Source organism: Sardina pilchardus, chromosome 16, assembly GCF_963854185.1.
Source record: "Sardina pilchardus chromosome 16, fSarPil1.1, whole genome shotgun sequence".
Lineage (NCBI taxonomy): Eukaryota > Metazoa > Chordata > Actinopteri > Clupeiformes > Clupeidae > Sardina > Sardina pilchardus.
In genome coordinates this window covers 26754913-26762843 of record NC_085009.1, presented here as the reverse complement: position 1 = coordinate 26762843, position 7931 = coordinate 26754913, and the positions used below count along the sequence as shown (strand labels likewise).

The window sequence follows — 7931 nt, the reverse complement described above, 5'->3', positions numbered from 1 at the left end:
TTATTTTGTTAGTGGAAGCCACGAAACGATAGCCATTGCTAAAGTCTATGGTAAAGTCATTGCTAAAGACACATTTTGTTAAGTTTCCTTTCTCATTTTGGCAAGTAGCCGTATTGTAAGCAGGATAATGTCTGCCAGTAAGTATGTAAGGGATAATGTATAGAATGCTGGTCATTATCGGGAAAATAAGTACCGACTGGGCAAACCATCCTGTCAGGAGTTATTTTCCGATAATTACCAGCGGACAATACATTGTCCCTTACCTAAAAACTGATATTGCAGACACACTGTATGCGTAAACATACAATGACAAGTGAAACGGGCATGTTTGTTGATGTTATTGATGCCCATTGCTTCATACATGGTATTGCTCATTTGTATGTTATTTGTCACCGGCAGTTCTCAAGGGGAACGTGACAAAACTGCAGGAAGACAAAACAGGTGAAATTGAAATGAAATCATCATATCTTGAAGACCTTAAATGCTGTGCTATCATAACATGGTTCTATTCTTTGTATGTTACGGAACTGGCAATATTTCTAAGAAAAAATATATGAGGGCACATTGTATGTTCTATTCATAATAGAAAATGTCTAAAGTCAGGAAAGTTTTTTTTCCCATGGGAAAGTAGGGGAAAAGGTGTATGGTGTAACTGTGACTAGGGGTGTATTTGTACATTTGTATGTGGTTGTTAACAAATGGTTGTTAAAATACAATTATTTAGCCTCATTATATAGTTGATGAATAATTGAATCCACAGTTGTATGCATGTCACAGTGTTTGTTAGATGAATTGCATACTTGTCATATAGCAGTTATATTACAGTTTCTAAACAGTTTGATGTGTAGCTTACAAAGCTTTACTGGTCTATCAGCATTTTGGGTGATGTTACTGGTCCTCTGTGCTGGTTGGTTGAACAATGTTATGTTTTTGTTCCACTGGCAGCACTGGAAAACGCTCTAGCAGCAGAGAGCACAATGGTGGGAAAGCTGACACAAAACATCTCAGGTAAAGACAATAAATCGTTACATCTAGGAGACTTGTATTAACTGTGTGAAGTCATAGTAAGGTTTTAGTCTTTGTCATTTCCCTTTCCATGTGTTATCTAATCACTTGTAGTTTATTGATTCTCATTGAGGGACCCTTCACCTGACATCCATAAAGCAGCTCAGCCAGTGGATGCTTGTTGAACCTCCCTGCATGTAAACAGGATAGGGACAGGTTTCAGGTATTGCCACAGGTGGGGGGCGCTAGAGCCGCCCCTACTTTCACCATCTACCACTGGGGAGAACACTGTACCCTTCAATAATGCCGAGTCAAAAATCTGAGTCTAAAGAAAATAGATTTATTGAAATATGAAGTTACGAGTCTTTTTAAGAAGAGTTGGACAATGTCTAAAGAGCAGTCCCTCCATATGGCCACCAGGGAGTCACCCAGGCAGGTTTGCCATCAGTCTCAAGGGGCACCGGTAGTGAGGTGGTCACAGCCACTGACAGAATTTTATGCATTTCAACGTTTGTGAAATATCCTATTTGCCTATTTTTCATCTAGCGAGTTTCTGCATTGTGCATTGTGTATGATGTGTAGCTTGTGAAGTCTAGCTGGTCGATCAGCATTTTTTTGTGATGTTAATGATCCTCTGTGCTGGGTAGTTGGTCAGTTTTATGTTTTTGATACACTGGCAGCACTGGAACATTGTTTGGCAGCAGAGAGGGAAATTGTGGTAAAACCTTTAAGTCCCAGACTTCAGTGAGCACATGAATGAATTCACATAAATGGGTCTTCCCAACGTTCGGAGGTCTGTTAAATCTCCGTAAATAATGACCGCTGCAAAGTATATAATGACTGCTGTCAATGGCAAGGGGTTTTGTGCTTTAATTCACATCTTTCATATTAATCCACAGCAAATAAGTTTGCTTATTGCAGTGGAATTTCATTGAAAGTGAAAATCATCTAGTAACACGTTGCTACGCAACACCTGCAGCGGTCAAGTTCTATCTGTGTGGCGACACGCGAGCTATTTATTTTGTTAGTGGAAGCCACGAAACGATAGCCATTGCTAAAGTCTATTGGTAAAGTCATTGCTAAAGACACATTTAGTTAAGTTTCCTTTCTCATTTTGGCAAGTAGCCGTATTATGAGCAGGATAATGTCTGCCAGTAAGTATGTAAGGGATAATGTATAGAATGCTGGTCATTGTCTGGAAAATAAGTACCGACAGGACAAACCATCCTGTCGGGACTTATTTTCCGATAATTACCAGTGGACAATACATTGTCCATTACCTGAAAACTGATATTGCAGACACACTGTATGCGTAAAGATACAATGACAAGTAAAACGGGCATGTTTGTTGATGTCATTGATGCCCATTGCTTCATACATGGTATTCCTCATTTGTATGTTATTTGTCACCGGCAGTTCTCAAGGGGAACGTGGCAAAACTGCAGGAAGACAAAACAGGTGAAATTAAAATGAAATCATCATATCTTGCAGACCTTAAATGCTGTGCTATCAACATGGTTCTATTCTTTGTATGTTACGTAACTGGCAATCTTTTTAAAAAGAAATATATGAGGGCACAATGTATGTTCTATTCATAATAGAAAATGTCTAAAGTCAGGAAAGTTTTTTTCCCTATTTTCCCATGGGAAAGTAGGGGAAAAGGTGTATGGTGTAACTGTGACTAGGGGTTTATTTGTATATTTGTATGTGGTTGTTAACAAATGGTTGTTAAAATACAATTATTTAGCCTGATTATATAGTTGATGAATAAGTGAATCCACAGTTGTATGCATGTCACAGTGTTTGTCAGATGAATTGCATACCTGTCATATAGCAATTATATATTACAGTTTCTAAACAGTTTGATGTGTAGCTTACAAAGCTTTACTGGTCAATCAGCATTTGGGGTGATGTTACTGGTCCTCTGTGCTGGTTGGTTGAACAATGTTATGTTTTTGTTCCACTGGCAGCACTGGAAAAAGCTCTAGCAGCAGAGAGCACAATGGTGGGACAGCTGACACAAAACATCTCAGGTAAAGACAATAAATCATTACATCTCAGAGACTTCTATTAAAGGAGAATTCCGGTGTGATATTGACTTAAAGTGTGTTGAAATATGATACCGAGTGTGAGCGATTGTCTCAGAGCTGATCTCGACCTGTCAGCTGTTCTCCGAAACCCGGCGGTAGCTCAGCAATAGTAAACCAGGTGTTCAACGTTAGTGGCTCGGGCATCGGCTTATCCGTGCAAATAAATCACTGTTTTACACGATTTATGAGGCTCAAAGTAGCTCCACACTTTATTGGTAGACTTCTGAGGGCCCTGACATTTAAAACGAGACATCGAGAACTTTGAAAAAGCACTGGTTGTTTACTTACATGACTGTTTATTCAGGCAGTCACTTTCGAAAGTTTACCGGTCGCAGCCATCTTGAATTTAGTCACGTGACTGATTCATGACTAGTGCACGCATAGACATAGCGATTACGTGAACCAGTCACGTATCAGTCACGTGACTAAATTCAAGATGGCTGCTACCGCTAAACGTTTAAACTTTTAAACTTGCAGTAATAATTTGACAAGGTTTGCCTCACTGTAGTTATTGAATGCAGAAGTTTATACATGTCACTGTTTGAAAATATCCTAATTGCCTATTCCTCATCTAGTCAGTGTCTGTATCGTGTTTGATGTGAAAATGCAAGTCTAACTGGTCAATCAGCATTTTGGTGATGTTACTGATGTGTGCTCTGTACTTAGTAGTTGGTCAGTTTAATGTTTTTGTTACACTGGTAGCGCTGGAAAATTATCTGGCAGCAGAGAGGAAAATGGTGATAAAACTGTAATGAGATCTAAGAGTACTAGTCTCACAGTATTAATTTCTGAAGTCATATTGACATGAAGTGTAGGAGTAGGAGCCGGTGCAAGACCTTCTCTACTGACAGGTTTTCAATTTTAAGTCAGTGAAGGGAGACCAAGAGCTACAGCCTTAAGTCACTCATTAGGCCTTTAATGTCCGGCACAAAACAAAACACCATTAACACGAGGAGGTCCGGGGCATTTTCAAGCAGCTATACCTAGAGATTTTTACGTTTTTCATCTAACTAAAAACATCTATGCAAAAGTGGCATTATGTGGTTTTATAATACGGCTCTTCACAATGCAAGTAGAACGCCCCATTGACTTGAATGGGATTTCCCAACGTTCTATCGGTCATTATTTCTTGATAGAGGACCTCTGAAAAAAATAATGACCGCTGTCAATGGCAACAGTCACGTTCTATCTGTGTGGCAAACTATTTATTTTGTTAGCGGAAGCCACCAAACGGTAGCTAAGTCATTGCTAAAGACACATTGTGTTACGTTTCTTCTCGTTTTGGCAAGTAGCCGTATAATAAGCGGGATAATGTATAGAACGCCGGTCATTATCGGAAAATAATTCCCTTCAGGACGAAGCAAAACCCCTCCGCTGCGCGTCGGGGTTCAGTTCATCCTGTCGGGAATTATTTTCCGATAATGACCGGCGTTCTATGCATTATCCCTTACATATTCTAGAGGTCCTCCACAATAATTATATGAGAGTAAAGTGGATGTAATGAAATTACTTTTTATCATAATTAAGTGGAAACACAACTATTTTACGAAGGTAAAAAATGCACTATAAATATATTGAGCTAAGACTTTTGAAGTTTGAACCTTGAAAACAACGGTGTTGGCTCCATATAAGTGAAAATAACATTTAAAAATATTATGTAGTTTTACTACAAATTGGAACAAAGTCAGACTAAATGGGTCACTTAGTGAGTGTCTCTTTCAAATCAAATTAAGTTGAATGGGCTTTTTGAATGGGCCTGCTGCCCATTGTTTTTACAAAGTGCCATTGGTACATTCTATTTTAAAACACATATATTTGGAAACTTGTTGAATAAAGGTTTCTAATGGTGTCACTGATATGTTTCTAGGGCAAAAGCTAGCAAAGATTGAGATGTGTATTTGGAACAGTTTTTCAAATCCCCAGGGGGGGATTTAGACTCCAGAGGGTTAAGACTATTATTTTTTTCCATTCATTGCAAGTCATAGAAATTTTTTTTTTTTTTACAGTATTTGTTTACTTTTTTTAATGTTGAAAAGCAGACAAGACATATGAAGACATATGGTGCACTATGTTTAAGCAGCGCAAACATGACATTGAGGACTAAAACATCTGAACTGATGAATGAAGAATAAAGCTGGCAAACACAGAGTAAACGCAACACAGGTTACACTAACCAACTGTTGATCTGACTGTTCATAATGTTGCCCTGCAGAACTGCAAAAGGAGATGGCTGAAAGAACACGAAGATTCAATGATGAAATAAAAGGTAATTCACTTAGAGTTTTCGGTAACACTACTTGACGGTTTCGTTCATAACACATTCATAACAGCTGTCATGAACTGCACATGAACTTGTCAAAATAAAAGTCCAACAATTGCAAAGCAGTATTGCTGTTTTTTTTGTTTTAGCCAACCTGATCATGTCACATGTTAGTCAACGGGCATAGATATATATATTGACATCTATGAGTCAACGGGGAAGTCCAGTGTAAAGGTAGAAATGTAGTAGAGATTGTGTGACAAAAACAACAAAAAGCAAAGTCCTAAATGTCTTGTAACTCTTCATTGGAACTGAAGGAGGATAGCTGCAGTGTTTATAGTTGATGTGATGCATGGAGCAGATAAAGTTGTTGTTGATCAAGTACCACACACTGAGACTGCACACACACAAGGTTCTCACGGATTATGAATTTCTGACTCATATCAATCATTGTATTTGAATCAAGTTTATTCCAGACGTGGAAAGTCAGGGAATTTGATCATTTTCAGGCAAAGTCAGTTATTGATGCCCAATGCTTCACAATTGCTTATTTGTATATTTGACACCGGCAGGTCTGAAGGGGATGGTGGCAGAACTGAAGAAAGAGAAATCAGGTAAAATCAATAAATAATTTCATCACAAACTTCATAAGCGTGGCTTTCAGAGTTTGGTTGAGCATTAATCCATTACATAATGTTAATGATAATGACAATCACTCATTTAATTGTATGTTATTTGCCACTGGCAGATCTCATGGTGAAAGTGAGAAACCTGGAGCAAGAGAAAACAGTTAAAATCAATGCATCATTATATCTTATGGAACCAAAAAATGCTGTGATATAATACTGTCCTTGTATTCTTCATGATTTACATTAAAACATTTTAAGTAACTGGTGATTTGATTTGTTGTTTAATAATGGTGATGGATGTTAAGTGGTGATTTTGTTTTTTATTTTGCAGGCACTTTGAGAAGTTAATCCTAAACAGGGACGGAGGAGTAGGAGGAGGAGTGTGAAGCTGATGATGGACACACAGTGGGTGAAGTCAGAGAGCACAAATCTCCAGATGTAGATGAGTCGGTCAACAGCAAAATTTGAGTTTGATTTCAGTACTCAAAACCTATTGTCGCGTCTTGCTACAGTGTTACTCCGTGTTCACATACTGTAGTATTTTTTACGGTCACTAAGGCTGCATTCACACTGCAAGTATTAATGCTCAATTCGGTGAAAGTAGACTCTGATTGCCTTCTGGCTTAAAGGAATACTTTTTCATATTAAACTACGTTATTCCCTTAACTAAGACGAGTTGATACCTGACATGTTTCAATGCGTGCACTAACTATATTGTGTGGCGGAATAACAATTGGGAGCACTTTGACTCGGTACAGTAATATCTTCACTCTTGCACTTTGAATTGAATTTGAATTGCATTGAGCTCAATGAGAATGAAACCAGCTAATTAGCTAACTGCTAATAACTGACATAAAAGCATGTCAATCTCTTAGTATGGTGAAGGGTATAGTGTTGATGTGGGGTTATTTTAATTCCAAAGGCCAAGGGGACTTTATCAGGGTGCATAGTGTCCTGGATCCATGAAATAACTGGCCTTTAAAAATAAAAATAAAAATCCTCTGTGGGAATTTAACATGGGCGTTCCAATACTTATGACCTTTGTATTTCAAGGAAAACATTTATTCATTTACAATACATTATTCATTCACAAAGAAAATTGATTGAATATTTCCTGTATGTTTTGTTGGTGTGTGTACAGTAACCTCCAAAAAAGAAAATTGATTGAATATTTCCTCATTTTTTTTCATTTAAGGCATTAAGATCAATTTCCAAAAGATGATTTTATATTTAACTTTAAGCTGTTCCAATACTTTTGGAGGGTACTGCACACACGCCAACAAAACATACAGTTGGAACACATGCTTAAAGTTAAATATAAAATCATCTTTTGGAAATTGCCTTAATGCCTTAAATGAAAAAAAAATGAGGACATATTCAATCAATTTTCTTTTTTGGAGGTTACTGTACACACACCAACAAAACATACAGTTTTCACATACATAATTGTTCACATTGTATTTGTTGGTTTAGAGTTGTCTGATTGTGTAATGATTCTTATAGCTTTCATCTCCAAAATAAAGTCTACGTGTTCCCACTGTTATATACTGTGCACTGTTATACAGTAGATACTGTATATAACAATAAATATTACTTTTATTTTTTCCCAAATCGATTTTGTTTTATATCATATTGTAATGGACTTTTTTGTGTGTGTGTGTGTGTGTGTGTGTGTGTGTGTGTGTGTGTGTGTGTGTGTGTGTGTGTGTGTGTGTGTGTGTGTGTGTGTGTGTGTGTGTGTGTGCGCAGCACACATACTTGTTCATCTTGGAGAGCTCCACGCACGCAACAAACTTTGTATGTGATGCTGAAATATCTCCCAACAATATAATTTTATGCCATAGGGGGTGCTATGGAGTCCCCAAGTGTCTATGTCAGTTAGAGCGACTGTACGTGTGACAAATGAGTATGCATATGATAAACACTCCAAAAAGGCAGTCAATGGGG

The 7931-nt window shown here is 37.7% G+C and overlaps 1 long non-coding RNA gene across 1 annotated transcript; it reads left to right on the top strand.

Moving 5' to 3' along the window:
- Positions 1–350: 350 nt before the first annotated feature.
- On the top strand, positions 351–7589 carry LOC134060285 (uncharacterized). The gene is made up of 6 exons (XR_009935153.1): positions 351–441; positions 946–1008; positions 2422–2463; positions 5308–5361; positions 5928–5969; positions 6316–7589. It is a non-coding gene; the product is annotated as an uncharacterized LOC134060285 (long non-coding RNA).
- Positions 7590–7931: the final 342 nt, after the last annotated feature.